Genomic DNA, 17,749 nt, shown 5'->3' with positions numbered 1-17,749 from the left:
CTGTGCAGGTGTTGACACCACAGTCTCCTAGTTTTTTAATGAGAAAGGGGTGAGAGACAGTGTCGAAGGCCTTCCTAAAGTCCAGAAAGACTACATCCACGGCTACCCCTTCATCTAAGGATTTAGTGACCTGGTCATAGAAGGCCACCAGGTTGGTCTGACAGGACCTACCTCTAGTGAACCCATGTTGGTTGCCCCTAAACTTGCAGTCCCCTGCTGGCCCCTCATGGACATGTGCCAGAATAATACTCTCAAAAAGCTTACTCAGGATCAAGGTAAAACTAACTGGCCTATTTCCTGGGTCCTCTTTCCTCCCTTTTTTAAATATGGGAACCACGCTGGCCCTCTTCCAGTCCTCTGGCACCACACCAGAGAACCACATGTGCTTGTAAAGCCATGCCAGGTGTCCTGCAATGAACTCAGCTAATTCACTCAGGACTCTGGGGTGGAGATCGTCAGGAACAGCTGATTTAAATACATCCAGTCCCTCCAGAAGTTCCCTGACTAGTTCCCTCACTGACCTTTGGCCTGGGTGCGCCTCCCCTGAAGCCTGAGGGGGTCCCGGTGCGGGGGCTGATCCGGTCCCTGCTCAGGAAAATGGAGGCAAAGAAATTGTTAAATAGGTTAGCTTTGTCGTCTGGTGTGACAACCAGATTTCCTAGCATGTCTTGCAAGGGCCCCATGTTACCCAGTACCTTCTTTTTGTCCCCTATGTATTTAAAAAAGGACTTGTCCTTGATCCGGTTAGCTAGTTCCAGTTCCATCTCCGCCTTGGCCTTCTTGACTGCCCCCCTGCATCCCCGAGCAACCACAGGAAAGTCCTCCCGGGTGATGGCCCCTCCCTTCCATTTGGTGTACACCTCTGTTTTAGCTAGGAGACATTCCCAGATGCTTTTGGTGAGTCATGGGGGTTTTTGCACCCTCCTGCCCCTTTTGATCCATGTTGGGATTACCTCCCTTTGGACTTGGAGGATCGTCTCTTTAAGAAGTGACCATTCTTGGACACCCGACTCCCCTCCCCTTTGGGACCTCAGTTCCTCCCTGACTATTCTCCTTAGCTCATTGAAGTGCACCCTCCTGAAATCTAGGCCTGCTTCCTTGCTGCAGGCCTTTACCACCTTGCGCTGGATGATGAATTCCAGCAGGCGATGATTGCTGTTGCCCAGGTGGTCAAGCACTCACAGCCCCCTCACCAGGTCATCACCCATGGCCAGCACCAGGTCCAACAGGGTGTCTCCCCTGGTGGGGCTGTGCACCTCCTGGGTTAGATGGAGGTCCTGCATTTGGGCTAGGAACCTAGGTGAGCGGTCAGACCTGGCTGACTGCTCTTCCCAGCAGATGTCTGGAAAGTTTAGGTCACCCATGATGACTATGTCTTTTGACCTAACTACCTCTGTGAGCTGACTTAAGAATTCCTGGTCTAGCTCTTCCCCTTGGTTGGGTGGTCAGTAGTAGACCCCCACCGTTAAGTCCCTTTCTCCTTGACTGCCTTGTATTCTAACCCAGAGCACTTCCGTGTGCCCCTCCTCTGACCCTGTGCTGCTTGATGAGGATGTGTATTCCTCCTTAACATAGAGCCCCACACCCCTACCTTTCTTCCCTGTCCTGTCCCTCCTGTACAGCCTATAGACCTTGATATTCACAGTCATGCGTTGGGTCCCACATGTTTCTGTGAGCCCCACTCTGTCTGGGTTGGTGTCAGCTAGCAGGAGGGTAAGTTTCTCCTGCTTGTTCCCCAAGAAGAAAGTCCTCACCTCCAACCTCCACTATGCAGGAAATGTACAATGGTCACTTTTGTATTCATTAAATAGAATGCAACATGATTGTGACATCAAAATGGTTCAGAGAAATCTTGGAACTCATTGCCTGCTCACACACAATAATCTAATTCATATTTTATTGAACAAAGCTCTAAAATATAAAGCATTAGTTGATTATGTGTAACCAAATTATGTTAGATGTCCATGGGTAATTATAATAAAATATTAAAGCAGTTTTATAGCCTAGAAAAAAAAGATAAAAATATACAGCCATATACTTTTGATTTAGTTACTTCAATTTCCTTTTTCTACATTAAAAATGTATATGAGAGCTGCCATCTCAATTGCATAGGATATGAAGCTCTTTTATTTTTTGAGGAATATCAAGTTAACTGAAGTACAGTCAAGTTGCCAAGAGTCACAAAGACTTGCTGCCACTAAGCTGCACATAAACTGAGTCAAGCTCATGATCCCTCTTTTAATAATAAATTTGGGATCCTTATTAGAAAAAGGTGTCGCTGTCTAGCGCTTGGAGATAAACTATGTTGCAGAAGTCTCTCGAAAACGATAGAAATAAGTCGCTTAATAAAGTCTAAATCATTCCTTAGGTTAGCTAATAGAAGCACCCGTGGTTATAAAATTAATCAGTCTCTGCTATTACAGCAAATTGGTGAAGATTGTATTGACACATCTTCATCTGCATGTCTCATCAGAGGTGTCCATGCCATTTAGCTACAAAACCCTGGAGGCTTTACTCTGCGCAGAATCTTATAATACTTCAATTAAGGGACACCAAGCTGCCAGCCAGACAGCAGAGCATTTATTTCTTGATGACTCCTTAAGTTGTGCCACAGGCCTATCATTAAGAGAATATTTTTCACAGCATGTTGCAAAGATCCTCATGCCATTAAAAGGAATTGAAAAAGCATCAATTTGTTGTTTCCACCTAACACAGATATTTTTCATTGCTGGAACAGCCATTAAAAACAATCTGTTTTATTGCGTTCTGAAGAGATCCCAGGAAGTACATGTTGTGATTTATTTTAAGTATGACATTAGTATTAAAAGCATTGTGAATCTGTAGTATTTGAAATAAATATTTAGGAAAACAAAGTATTAAATATGTTTTTTTATTTTCACTGCAGAATATTTTATGCCATTTTGTTTGATACCTTATCAAATGCCCTGAGGGGATGCATTCTTTCAGAGAGAACGGCAAGGGTCATTGTGACAGATCAGAAAGCTAGTAGAAGACTATACCATAAATGTGGTGATAAGGTGAAGAATTTTGCACTACTGCCTCTTACGTTGGAGCTTTATCTCCAGGTAGGGGAATATGTTTTAGACATTCTCACATCTTTACAGCCATTTTTGCAGTGAATTATTATTATTATTATTGTTGTTTTTGCATCACTCTAACACAGCATGAAATATTTTCCAAATATCCCTGCACTAAATTGCTTAGGGTTAGATCTGCACTTTAAGTACCAACATTTAGGTACTACCTAGATCTTCTAAATCCACTCCATTTGCTGTCCAGCTCTGGAGGTGCACAAAGTCTCCTGGACACCACCCTTTCTGCCAGTGGATATGACATGTGAAGGACCACTTGATGCCACTGAGATGTTTCTTCTGCTCCTTCCTCTCCTTCCCCCCGCAACATATACATCTCAGTTTAGAGCAAGGAAATAAACCCAGGTCTTCTGAACTGTAGAGCTAAGTACAGATATTCAAAAGCCAGACCCTGAATTAATTCAGTCTTTACAGGTTAGCCTAACTTGTGTAGATTGAACTGATTTTCAAGTGAATAGATATTCACTTTTGATTCTGGAAATACAGCCATGTGCCTGCAGTGGCTCAGGCTAGAAGCTGGAGAGCAGTAAAGCAAGCCCTCACTTCCCTTCCGCAGCAGCTGCAAGGCTGGAGGGAAGCTGACCTGGGGGGGCATGGCCAGGCCCCTGGCAGGCTTCTAAGTATGATTGGGGAGGGGTTTAAACCCCCACCCTGGGCTGCAGAGAACCAGCCAGGATCTGCCAGGAGAGGAAAGGGGGAAGCAACTCTTGCCAGGCTTGTTCCTAAATGGGGAGAGGAGGCGCATGGCTAGACATCAGCCCAGACAGCACCTCAGGGACAGGAGGGCAGAGAGGGGGATTAAACTTCCCTGTCTCCTCTCTGTCCCACTGGCACAGGGACCCTAGGTAGGGTCTGCTCAGCTGTCTGCCCTACTGGCTGCTCGCATGGCGGGGGGTATGGCCAGAGTCAAGCTGGGCAGCAGCCTCAGGCACAGGCAGGGCAAGGAAGGAGATTAAACTCCTGTCTCCCTTCTCAGGCATGGGCATAGGAACAGGAACCCCAGCTGGGGTCTGCTTGGCTTTCTGCCCTGCTGGCTGTTTGCATGGTAGGAGGCATGACCGGAGGGGGCCGGCATGGCCTGCCATCTGCTCACCTCATCTGGGGCTGAGGCTGTGGCTGTGGGGCTGGGTGGACTGGCCCATCTGCAGCTTGGGTTGGGGCTGCAGGAGTTGTGTGCCTGGATTGCTCCCAGCTCCCTGCACCCATGCCAGGCTGGGTGGTCAAGGAGCTGAAGCTGGCTGGGAAGGGCCCTGCCTCTGTGGCCCAGCCTGACCCAGGTCAGCCCCTCCACACCTGCCCTCAGCAGTGCCAACAGCCAGCCCTCCTCAGCCCCGGATGAGGCAGGCAGATAGTGGGGCTGGCCCAGGCTGGGCCATGGGGGTAGAGCCCCTCCATGCCGGTGCGGCTCCATGACAGCCTGGCTTAGTGTGCGTGGGTAGTGGCTGGCTGGGCAGCAGCATGGAGGCGATGTGGCTGCAGCTGCAGGAAGATGCCTTGGCGCTGGAAGGGCCAGCCCAGATGAGTCTTTTGTGCCCACAGCTGCCCGAGCCAGCTTGGAGGTGCTGACAGGCCCAGAGCCTGGTAGTTTCCTGCCACAGGGGCTTGTAAGCTCGCAGCTGGCACCACATCACCTGCACGGTACCTGCAACAAGCAAGCACCATGCAGGGGCTGCGGTGGCAGTGGCAGCTGTGGGCACACAAACCTCCATAGTGGGTAGCTGCTGGGCTCTGTGCCTGCCTTCAAAAGCACCTGTGGGCCAGTCCAGCTCAGCCCCGCAACCACAGCCATTGCCTCAGCCCCAGCCCCAGCCCCAGCTCCAGCCCCAGCCCCAGCCATGGGGTCTGGCCATGCCCCTGGGGTGGGGAAGGGGGTCGAATCCTAACAGGGTCCCAGCTGCAGTTCCCTAGAGGAATGGGGGAGGGAGGGGGAATAACCCCCCTCCCTGCCCCTTAACCTTAGGGGGCCATGTCAGCTGGTGGCTGGCCATGCCCCCACCCCTGGTCTGGCTAAGAAGCAGAGGGGCAGGGCCAGTCCTGCTGTCTGGAGCAGACAGTACAGCCTAGCCCAGAGATGAAAAGTATCTGGGATGGTGGGGGACTGGTTTAGCTTAAACCAGGAAGGGGTCTGGGACAGAAGTTCCATAAACCGGTTCGACCCAAATCTGTTAAGTCTGCTGCTGTAGTCAACCAGGTTTATCTTTGTGCCTGTCTCCTCTTCTGTCCACTCCCGTGCCGCCTTTGCCCAGACAACTGGTCTCGTATGACTAGGTCGCACATGCAGACCCCAGAGGATACCTCGGTTGTCTTCTGGGAGACCCCCTAACTCACCTGCCATGACTTTGAATCACTCTTCAGTGGAGGGGGTCCCCTTTGGAGTTGCCTTCAGGGTTGCCATGCATCTCGGTGTGCAGTCACGGGGCTCCAACCTCCCCTATACCCTGGCCAAGCACCACCCTTGTGAGACGGGCCTCCAGGTCTAGTTTGTGGTCAGCCCCCACAGGTATCTTCTCTGGCCTCCGTGTTGCCCCACAACAGTGGTCACCCTGGACCCCAGTCGGACTCTGGTAGGTGGGCCTGGAGACTTTCGGTTTTCGGGCCTGTTGTCTCTGGTGCCCCTAGTGCCTGCTCCCGGGGTGTTCCTGCATTGCCTCTCTCTTTTCTTCCCTGAGATCCTGGCCACCCTCACCTAATGCTGAGGACTTCACCCACCTTCCTTTGCAAAGGAGATGGAAATAAACGGACCCAAGAGGAAACTACTACCACTGCCTGGACCCTTAACCCCACTTCCCTGAAACACCCACTGTGACACCAAATGAACAAACCCACCACCATGGCTACTAGTGAGGTATAGCCAAAGGAAGGGAAATGAACAAAAAAATGGAAAAGAAGGAGGGACCCTGGAGAAAATAGAGTGCCCACTGCACTCGATACCTTGACGCTCTAAGCCTTGGGCACCCTGTGGGTCGGGACCCGTGTCTGCGCCCCAGCTGGGGTCCCTCTCTTCCCCTCTCTGGGCCCTGCCTCCACTTGGGTTTACGGCCCCTGTCACCTGTAGGTAGGCTTGCCCGTCAATTTGCCCTGAGGTTACCATGGGTTCCTCCGCTGGCTCCTTCGGGTCTCACCAGGATTCCCTGCTGCTCCTGCTGCTGCCACTGTGGCTACCACCACCAGCTTTCCTGCCAGCTTCTTTGCTGGTGTCTTCAATCCCAGCTGATCCTCTGCTCAGGAATCTCCCGCCGCTCCTGCTGCTCTGGATGCTCCAGCCACCACTGCCACTGCCTCCTCCAGCCTCTCTGCCGGTGTCCTTGGTCCCTGCCAGGCTTCTCTGGGTCAGGGATTCCCCACTGCTTACGCAGCTGCTGCAGTTGTGGCCGCCGTCGCCGCTCCTGCTGCGGCTGCTGGTGCCGGTGCCACCGCCACTTCCACTGCCATCTGCTGTCTGCTGTGGCTGGTCCCCTCCTGGATGGTGGGTTCCTGCCAGTTCTTTGGCTCTCAGCAGCCTTCCCGCGCTTTTGCGGATCTCTTTCATCTCTGCCAGGTGATGCCTTCTCATGACATCACCTGGCTCCCACTGTATATGGGTGCGGCTTACAAACTGCGTGGGCAGTTTCTAGCCCTGAGCTTCCTCACTCCTCCTGGCTCCTGGAACAGGTAAGTCATTATTTTTTCCTTTCTTTTCCCCAGTTGGGGTTTTGCCTCTGGGCGAGGCTTCCTCTTCCCAATCCTGTGCCCTTGGCACAATTTTAAACTAGTTTCAGCCATTTTGAAACTGGTTTATGTTCACTGAACTTATGTTCTGTTACAGGTTGTCATGGGATGGGGTCCCCAAGGACAGCTGAGATACCCCCAGGGCCTCTCAACCATGCCAATTTGTCCTATGGGCACCCTCTTTTCTCACCCGCCACGTCTTGGTGTAACTGTAATAAATAGGGAGGCTGCCTTCAAGTCTAGTTGAACACAGTCCTGATAGACCTGGTGAACCCTGTGGGTTGTCAGACCCCTTGTGGGTTCCATTTCAAACTGGATGTCTCATGGGCTAGGTGCGTGGCTCCAAACCGCCCCTTTACCATGCCCCAAGCATCACAGATGGTATTCCCACAGCATCCCTCTGAGGCCTTGGTTTCACTTGGCCTCGGGTTGTCACTGGCCTCTCCACAACCCTGTCTCTCTCTGTGCCCACACTGGCACTGGGGTCTGCTCTACCCCCTTGTCACTGTGCATTCTGGCACCGGGGTCTGTTCACCCCAAATACCATGCCCTGTCTGGCACCAGGGCTTGCGTATCCTGAATACCAGCACCTCTCTGGTGCTGGGGTCCCCACACTGTAGTGGCCCCCAATAAGGCCTCCTCCTTCACCTCAGCCCAATCCCCCAGTCTTATAAATAGAAGTCAACATGCAAGCCCTTAGGCTATAACATAACTCAAGCTGCACAGGGTGTGCTTTGTCCCTTAACATTACTGGAAGCTAAACTTGCTTCCTCTAGGAGAGCTCCTTCCCCCTTGGCCACTAGCAGAGAACTGCCTTCCTGGTCCCAGGGTTTATACATGTGCCAGGCCCTGCCCCTTCTGGTCAGCTGACCGCTGGCAGGTGCGGGCCAACTCTCTCATTCTTGCTGCCCTGGTAACCCGCAGCTGGGGGGTTCCCCACTGACTGTTAGGGCTCTCTCCCTAGCAATTTCAGCCCTTAAGGGAGCAGGACACCTTAGTGCCCTGCGATACAGGTTTAAAGCAGTTTCTGATCACTTAAACTGATTTATGTGTAACTTTTGTCCCTGGCCCAGGAGATTATCCTAACTGCCATGCGATGGTGCATTCTGGAGGTGTGGCTTCCTCAAGCTATCCTGTTGGAGCTGTTTCACTTTGCATAAATAATTAAATAGTCAGAAAGAGAGAGAACTAACTAGAGCAAGAAGCAAGAGACTGATGGTTAGGGCACACACACACAGAAACAAGGAGAAACAGATTCAAGTAACTTGATCCAAATGAGACAGATCAGGAATGTGAAAACAGGCTTCCCACATTGCAGACAAGCCCCTCAGTCACTGGGTTAATGGCACTACCTCTCTGTCATCTGTCTAGTTAGGTATCTTAACTCCAGGAGAGGGTCATGGTTAGCAGCTGTGGATCCCACTTGGAGATAAGTACCTAATTCCTTGGCATTTCCTACTGGCTAACTTACATTGGCCCTGTGCTGGCTTTTGTGAATTCCACTTCAAGGCACTAGCTCTCCCTAATGTTTGTGTTGCCCAGGCACCTGTCTTGGGGCTGAAGATTCCACTCCTCTAAGCAGCAAAGTGTCCAGTTAGGTATTACAGTGCCAAAGTCTCTTTGTAGATTTAAGCTTTTCACATTAACTGATATACAAACTGACAAGTAAAGGTAACAGCCAATAGGGTGGGTCAGGGGAAGGAAGGCCCAACAACAGGTTTATTTTGGGCCTCAGTCAGTACTTATTGAAGGAAAAGGCAGGATTCTTATTGAGCTCAGGGGGGCTGTAGATCACTTGACTGATGAGTATGATTTATATAAGATGCTTTAGTCAATGCTGGTCAATAGTATTGCTTTAAAATCTGTTTTGATCAACCAAAATTAAGTCACTGTTAGCCCTATTGAACTAATTTCTACCTGGCTTACTGATGTGCAGCTCCTGCTAAGTTCAAAAGGAACAGTATATTCTCAGCGGGGGGGGGGGGCACTGAAATGAGCTCACTTATGTTTGTTCTGTTCCAGATATGGGAATCCCATGGGGCCCTTACATGTTGAAATTCAACATAAGGTCTCAAACTTGATTTCTTATTGAAACAGTGAAAGAAATAGCTTTTTTCTTGGCATCTTCTAGAGTTGGGCCTCATATAAGACCAAGATCAGGATCCTAACATGCAGATTGGGTGTGGGTTTGGCCCTCAATTTCATAGCTGTTCTATCTATATAATAGGCTTAACCAAATCTCCACATCTGAACTACTCACGTTAGGAAAAGAGCAGTCTAAAGTGTTCAGTGCAGCAAAGTCTCACATAAAGGTCAGTTATTCCCAGTACATAAATAAAGTGATTTGTGGAATGTCTTCTGCTGATCTCTCCACCTCAGAAATTAAAAGTATCATTGAACCCATGCTTAGAATACAGAATGGTTTTATCTTGAGACTCAGATTTAGCAGGAAGACCTAGATCTTGATCCTGCAATCTCCAGCTCATATGATTAATCCCATTGAATTCAATGAGATTCCTAACATGATTAAAGACTATTTGCCAAAGTAAAAGTTTCTAGGATTAAACCCCTTATTTGCATTAAGTTGTTTTGCAATGTTTTACTAACAGGAGACATCTCAGCTCTAAATCAGCACTGAGTAGTGTCTTCCTTAGAGAGAGAGATTAAATTATTTGGCCTCCTACTCTTATTTATAATTATAGAATTCTGTAAATAAACTGAAAGAAGCAGCATTTGTGATTTCATCTCTTCAATTAATTTACTTAGAACTAATGTGCTTGGTAAGTGTCAGTTCTGTAGAAGACAAATTTACTGCCTAGGAACCAGGGCCAGACACTGCAACTTTAAATCATGTGAATAGTTACATCAGTTTCAATGGACTATTCATATTAGTCCAATAGGATTACTTGTATGAATAATACCCTATGTTATTCAGGATGAAAGGTACCATATAAATGTAAACTATTATAAAATATTAATAATATGCATTTTTAAAATACCGTAGTTACAACAAAACATGCATTTATCCTGGTAGAGTCATTACAGTCGATAAGGTAAATAGTGCTTGTACCAAGAAATTCCTACTACACATACCAAAATACTTATTTAACTGTGTTACTAATAAGTAGGTTTTTTGTAAAGATACAAATACACATTCACAAGAACACAAATACTACACATATTTATGAAAGAGCCTTTCAGGGCTTTCAGGTAAATACTATGTGTGTTTTCTTATTCCATGAAAGCAATTTATTTTCTTGTTTCTTTTGAAGAATAAACAAAACACAGAGGTCCAAATTCATCCCTGCAGTAATTCTATTGACTTCAGTGGGGTTTCAGGAGAACCTGGAAGGCAATTTTACACAAATAGTGCCAAAAAAATCTGTTGCAAACCATTCAAAGTTCCCTGTCCACAGATTGTTTTATGAAAACCTTGCATAAAAGTACAGAACCTCCCATGAGCTTCTGTGGGGTTCCACATGGGTGAACTTGCAGGGTCTTGGGGCCAACATGTGGAATTTCACAAATACCTAAGACATGGGTTTTTTCCCCCTTTAACTTAGGTTGCTATTTTATGCAGAGCACTAACAGTATGAGAACATGTCAGCATTTATGGAGATTTTCTTGGCTTAGTATTAGCCTAACATTTATTAAATGTTATTTTTTTATTTATGTTGTCAACAATGACATTTTATAAGGTATTATGAAAATGCAGTCAGACACCATTTTATATGGTATTATAAAGATGTAGTCGAACGCCACCTCTCAATTCAACTATAAATTAAAAATACTGCAGTCAAGTTGTGTATGAAAAATCTTCCCCTGATACCACAATATGTTCAAAACAAGTCTTTCAGATTATGTGGGCCAGATCCTAAGTTGATGTAAATCAGCTTAACTCTGTTGACTTCAGTTTGGAGCCATCTGAACCTGCAAGTCTAAGGGGCTTGAAACAAACAGATAAAAAAAAAAATCTCATTGAAGTGATCACTTTCTGTCACAAACCTACTACTATGTACTGAAGTCACAGAACACTGCACAGGAAGTCAATCTCTAGTGTGAAAATATTTTACAGGGTTTGCTGACTTATTACATTATATAATTATTTATTATTTTTTGTCAATTCCTAACATATGCAGCTAGATGGTACATATAATTTAAGGGTTCAAACCTCAGTGGTATCCTTTAAAGAGACACAGATAATCCAAGCTCAACATCTGTTCTTCTCCAGCTTGAATCCCATGCTTGCAATGCGATCCTCCTGCCACCACTTTTCCCTCTGCATAGGCTCTCAACAACTTCCTATGAAAGAGACAAAAATCCAATGTGATTCAAAAGTTACCCACCACACTCTGGCTTGATTTCTCTTTCTTCTTTCTCCCTGTCCTCTACAGCATTTCCCTTTCTCAGTCATTGTGGATGATGACGCCATCCTACCTATCACTTAGGCTTATCATTTAGGTGTGATTTTCTACTCAGACTTATCTGTAGATACCTTTATCTGGGCTTGGTGATTCTGAATCTTGCTGATTCTTTCTGTAGGTAGGATGATAAGTTATCATCCTACCTACCATTCCACACAGCTAGAACTCTTGTCTAGATGTTCCTCATCTTGCCCGTTGGTTACTGCAACTTTCTTTGCTTTGAGCTTGACAAATGCAATCTTGCCATGCTATCTATTCAGAATGTCACTAGCCAATTTCTTTGATAATGCCATCCCTCTCTATGGATCTTTTCTGCATCCTCGTTTCTTTCACATACAACTTTTAAAGTCCTTCATGGTGGATCCACCTTTACACAGAATTTGTCGTTACCCATTTATACAATTGACTAATAATACCATCTTTTATAGCTCACTGATGCAAGTTGCCAGTCAACATCTTCATGCTTTACTCTGTGCTGCTCTTTATACTAAGGACACCTATCTCATTACCCTTCTATAGAAACCTTCTTAAAACACATTTTTTCTGTGATGCTTACATATCCCTGGCAACAATTAGGCTGCTGGTGTGGTCAGACTACTACTTGTCATTCTGAGCAATATTGGCTTATTGCTTCCTTTCACCTTGCAATCAATCTATACCCATCTCTTGCCTCTTGGTTTAAGTTGGATCTAGGTCAGGGACCATCTTCTTGTTCTGTAGTTCTACAGAACCTGGCACAATGGTAATTTGTGACTGGGGCATACAGGTGTTAGGATAATATACATAAAATACCAACATGCAGTACAAATGTACATATAATAATAAATAATAATTCCAGCATCTGACCTTAAGAACATACAGAATGAACAGGCCAGCCTTACATATACAGTAAGAGTCAAATGTCATGTCATAGCCACAACTATGCATTATCAAGCCAGAGGCCTATTTTCAGGAGGCCAGAATCCAGCATCAGCATTATACATCATCATATCCAGTAGTATTTACAGCACTTCACCATTCGGGTTATAAATGACAGGAAACTGGGCTCCATTTCCTCTTTAAATAATACTTTTGGTAAGAACTAGGTTTACTTTGTTGCTTGTGAAATTAATGAAGAAGCAGACAGATCTCTATGAAAGGAATGTTGACAACATTAACGACAGGAACATTGTAACTGGTAACAGGCCCTAACCAATCCCACTGCTCAACCTTTCTGACTTCTTCTCAGTAAACTTTTCTAAAGTGACTGTCATTGTAATGTCAAGATACTGGGTGTCTTTGAATTTCATGAAATGTGGTTTGGATATATTTCAGTTTATGAGAGGGTGAGCCCTGAGAATTCTTTCTTGGTACTAAGCAAATCCCACTTTCATTGTCAGGTAAGCTACTTCTGATTTGCTATGGATAAGAGTAACTGCATATGGGCAGTTACTGCAGAACAGCTAATGCACCATAAGTTAATATGCTATTTTAGCTTCTGACAACTTGTTTATATAGCCATAGCTCCCTGTAGACCCTGTTTCAAGTTGCATTGGTTCAATAGAAGCTCTTGGCTTGTCTGTATTGAAGGGCTTTCTGCTAGTGTCCCTTTGCCAAATATTGTGGTTTTACAATAACATTTTTCTATTTTTTGTGTTTTTCATTCTTTTTTGCTTTATAAAAGACTGAGACAAACAATCATAGGGATTAACTGTGACCCCAGTCCTAAAAATATACCTATGTGCAAGTTTAACTTTGTGTATGATAACACCCATTGAAATTAATAGTACCATTCACAGACATAATATTAAGCAGTTTAATGAACTTATGAAGATCAGAGCCTAACTAATGATACACTGGGTGCATCTACATGAGATGCTTTACTGCGCATTAGACTTACTTTTGTGCAGTAAAGTGTCACTGTCTAGACATGAACAGCATTTACTGTGCACTAGGTTAGTGTAATGTGCCATTTTTTGATACTTGTAGATACAGATACTAGAAATCAGTGCATTAAAGTAATCTGCCAAAACGCACATGTAGATTCTGACCAGGAGCAAATTGCTTCCAGGCAGCCTGGGGAGCAGGGGAACACAGGAGGAGGGAAAGCTGTCTCTGGCTGCCGGGCAGCTGCCTCTCAGCATAGGGAGATCAGGACTGTCCCAATCTCCACATGGCTGGGAGGCAGCTGCCTGGTGAACCCTGTGTCACGCTCCTGCCTAGGCTGACTGGAAGCAATTCGCTTCTGGTCAGAGTCTACATTTGTGCTTTGGCAGATTAGCTTAATGCACTGATTTCTAGTATCTGTATCTATAGGTACTAGAAAACAGTGCATTAAATTAACCTACTGCACAGTAATTGTTGCACACATCTAGACAGTGACACTTTACTGTGGTGACCTATCCTGATCTCCACATGGCTGTGAAGCAGCTGCCCAGCAGCTGGGACAGCTCTCCCTCCTCCTGTGTTTCCCTGGGATAGCTCTCCTTGCCCTGCAGAGATTGGGATGGGTTCTGATCTGTGTGGAGCTGGCAGGCAGTTGCCTGCTGAGCCAGGACAGGTCCCTCTGCCCCCCCCAGGGTTCAAGGATGCTCCAAACCCCCTCACCTGGCAGGGAGCTGTCCACAACAGCTCCTCCCCACTTGCAGTTCCTAGAGCTGGGACAGCTGGGGGCTGACACCCTGGGAAGCCTGGAGATCCCCCAGGCTGCTGCACTGGGACAGAGCAGGGCAGGGGCAACCCTGAATTTGCCTGCTCCTGTTGTGCTCAATTTGCTCCTGATGCAGGTGTATGTATGGACATGTGCCCAAGTGCACTTTAATAAGCCTGAATTTTCTGTGCAGAAAATTCAGGTGCATTAATTACATGTGTAGACACTCCTACTAAGTGCAATAAAATCCGTGAAGTAAACTCAAAAATACAGAAGTCCTATAGGCAAGTGACGTAAGTATTGGTGTAACTTGCGTCAGTGGTAAGAAGGAAAAATGACAAGAACCCTGTAAAATGGGAGTAGTTTTACTCATCTTTAAAAAAGTATGAGCATTTGTAGGGTTGAAACCAGAAGTGAATTTTAAATTGATCTCTTTTAAAGAAGCTCCTATAATTGAGCCATAAAAACTTTTTAATATCTCTAAAATGTGCTTCCAAATATGGTAGTATCATAAACATAGATGAATGCTTATTCATGCTGGACCTTTAGTAGTAGACTTACAAGTTACTGTCAAGTGATTTGTTTTCATAAAATGTCTCATTTTTCATACATAATTTAGACAGTTCCAGCCACAAGCATTATCATGACCTTAAAAAAATATTTTTTGCCATATATGGAATTTTGTCTTATTCTGGCAAAACTCCCCCGCAAAAGAACTGAAGTGCCTCAAACACCCCACTAATGGTACAGTAAATTACATTTTCTCATTTGGAACATTGTAATAGATTTCTCCACAGAGTGATTTATCATGCAACAATTAGGAACCCTAGGGAATTAGATGACCATTTTAAATTTTATCAGCTTGTTTCAATAAACTGTTAATGTGACCCTAATGTTTGGGAAGCACTTTAATATAATCAGATTTCAGTTGTTCAATCTACTGACATTAATGGCTACCTCATTAATCATAGGATTCTCACTGAGACCTCAGAGGCTGTGCTAAGTTCAGTGGACCAATTCTTACAATAATAAAAACAACAGGCAATTTTCAACAGGGAAAAATTCTCACTTTAACTGCAAAATGTTGTTTTTCTTATCCTCCAGGATTTGACAAGGTCATTTAATAATTCCCTAAAGCTTGGAAAATCAGCATTTGTATTTAATTCAGCTTTATTCTTAAATTGGACAACTAAATAAGGTACAGTGAGAAGAATTCTCCTTTTTTGCAATAAATAAATGTAGGATTGTCTGATAAATTTCAAAATATGAGGAACATCATGCAATGGCATGTGTAGGAATGCATATCCTTAGCATTAAGGCTCATGACAGCCACCTTGTGAATCCAGAGACAGTGATATTTCTTTAAAAAAGAGCCATAGTGTTCTACAATGATGGTTCTAAGCAGTATCACTTACAACATGGATGTCCCAGTGGTAGGCCATGGGGTTAGCACATGACCCATAGGCTCCCTTCTGGCCTTTGCTCCTTCCATTGCACCTGCTACTACGGTAGTCAGAGCCTCTGGGCTCTCCCTCTCTTCCACATTCTTCTTCTGGCCCTGCTGCCTGCATAGTCGGGGGAGTATGTATGTAGGTGTGTGTGTCAGGGGGGTGTACCCAGGTGGGTTGCTCCCACAATGTGTGCAGCCCTTGCAACAGACAGGCCAGGGTGGGCAGTCTTTCATTGCCCAGAAGCTGGACAGCTTTTCCTTACAGTAATAATTCTGTGCTGTTTAAGCTTTCCCTACAGAATACTTCACTAGTTTTTGTCTCAAGACTGGAAATAAGGTTCCAATTACATCCATTTCAATATAGCTTGTTGTCTTTTATTCTTAAATGCTGAATTAATTTAACAGAAAGTAATATGATTAACACTATAGTCTACATAACAAATATTCTTAGACGGATTGATAGAATATTGCTGTCATGTACTTAAAAGAGCAAGCAGATTCATATTTATTAACTTCTCTTTCAAGGCCCAGTGAAATGTCGTATTTATTTCTTTATAAAAACCTTAGTCCCACAAATCCATTCATGATATATAGCTGGAAACACAAATTTATTTCATTCCAATACAAATTTGAACAGAGGATAAGTATGCCTTGAAGTATTAGGTATATTCCTTTGCTGTGAAAAAGTATCAGCTACTCGAGTGTTTCCTTACTCTTAAGAAAGCAGTTAAAGAGTATGGGTAGAGAATGATCAGTATTATTATAGTGTCTCTTAAGAAAACAAAGCACTAGCAAACACCACTAAAATCTTATTAGCAATAAAAATAGGTATACTAGAAGGAAAATGTTCCACCATATCTTCACTTCCTATTGCACAGATTACTGCAGTCAGTGGAAGACCCTTCTGTTACTGAATCATTCTTTGAACCATGATGGATAGAACAATGGACTGAACTGCTGTTGTCCTTGATTGATAACAGTTTTGCCTAATAACTTTTCTTTAAGGAAATTGAACAACTGCTGGTTACCAATGGGAACTAATACATTATTTGGATATGCCCAACAACATTTAAGAAGTTCTTTTTAAAAGTTGGTTTTTAGTAGGTTTTGGTTTCTGTATCAACACTAGAATGTAAATTATGTACTCACAATTTATAAATTATTCATATTACTGTCAGTCTTGGTTAATTCCTACTTAGTTTATTTGTACAGTTAGTATATCATTCCAAAATATTACAATGGCAAATAATCTAAGAGAATGCATATAATACTGCTGTATTAAATGGAATGTGGGATTTCAGTAGATTAGTTTGAAAAAGGTAGTTAAAAAGCACATTAACAAGAACAGTATACATTTTTCTTTTGTTCAGTAATGTAGATAACAATGAACAATAAATGAAAGCTCAGCTTCTACTTTATGTGACAATACCAAATGAAGGATCTAATCTTGGCATTAGTTAAGGCAGGGGTTGTCAACTAGGGGTATGCATACCCCTAGGGGTACTTGGAAGGGTCCTAGGTGGTACATGCGAGTAGGCAGGGATGGAGTACTAGCATGCACTACCCTGTGAGTAGGGTGGCAGGGAGGGTGAGTGCAGTGGTGCCCTTCTGTGGGCTGCACAGGTGCTGCCTGGCCAGCCAGATGTGGGGGAGGGGGGTCAGAGCTTGCATGCGGCAGCTGCTGCCACCATCTACCACCCCACACTGCCGCCCACTGCTCCGTGCCACTTTCCCAAGGCCAGTTGCAAATGCCACTCCTCGGGCTGCTGACTGGTGGTGTTTGATTGGCCAGCTGTGAGGCCCGTCAGCAGCCCATGGAACCGCATGTGGGAAAGCAGGGTGTGGCAATGTGGGCACGGGGAGGGGCAGCGGGTGGCAGTGTGGGCTACCATGTGCAAGCCCCCCCTGCCCGCTCTGCATCTAACCACTGCCACCAGAAGTGGTACATTTCTTATAAAAGTTTGAAAACCCTGAGTTAATGTATGAAAAATAGAATTTAATCATGTGGTTGGGGTGGCAAGAAGGGAATATTTTAGCAATATTTTGGTTGGACTTGAAGGCAGCAAAATGAGGCCCCATATAGAATGGTCATTCCTTGTACCAAGTTTGAGAAAAGAATAAAGTCGTATAAAGTTTGCCTTTTAGAACAGCAAAAATTGTCATACAACTCTTTCTGGGGTACCATGAATAGAAGACTGTTTACAATATTGTCCAACATAGAATATATATGAGACAGGTCCTTTTTTTGAGCAACTTACAATCTAGACCAGAGGTCAGCGACCCCTGGCACGCATGGCAAGTATGGCATGCAAGGCCATTTTGCTCGGCACGTCACCGCCAGTCCAGGCTCTAAGCAGCTGCTGCCAGCCACGGAGCCCAGGCTGCTCCCAGCAGGTGGCTGGGAGGCTGCAAGCCCTGCTGCAAG

The 17,749-nt window shown here is 45.1% G+C and overlaps 1 long non-coding RNA gene across 1 annotated transcript in view; it reads left to right on the top strand.

The window, feature by feature from the left end:
- Nucleotides 1-17,749, top strand: part of LOC109320382 — a 139,947-nt gene that overhangs the window by 117,950 nt on the left and 4,248 nt on the right. The window contains exon 2 of the long non-coding RNA XR_002103784.1: nucleotides 2,906-3,038. This is a non-coding gene — a long non-coding RNA (uncharacterized LOC109320382). The remainder of the gene's footprint in view (nucleotides 1-2,905; nucleotides 3,039-17,749) is intronic.

The sequence above is a fragment of the Crocodylus porosus genome, unplaced genomic scaffold (assembly GCF_001723895.1).
Source record: "Crocodylus porosus isolate Cpor-Errol unplaced genomic scaffold, CroPor_comp1, whole genome shotgun sequence".
Classification (NCBI taxonomy): Eukaryota; Metazoa; Chordata; order Crocodylia; family Crocodylidae; genus Crocodylus; species Crocodylus porosus.
The sequence above is the reverse complement of the archived record's forward strand: the minus strand, read 5'-3'. Positions and strand labels throughout refer to the sequence as shown.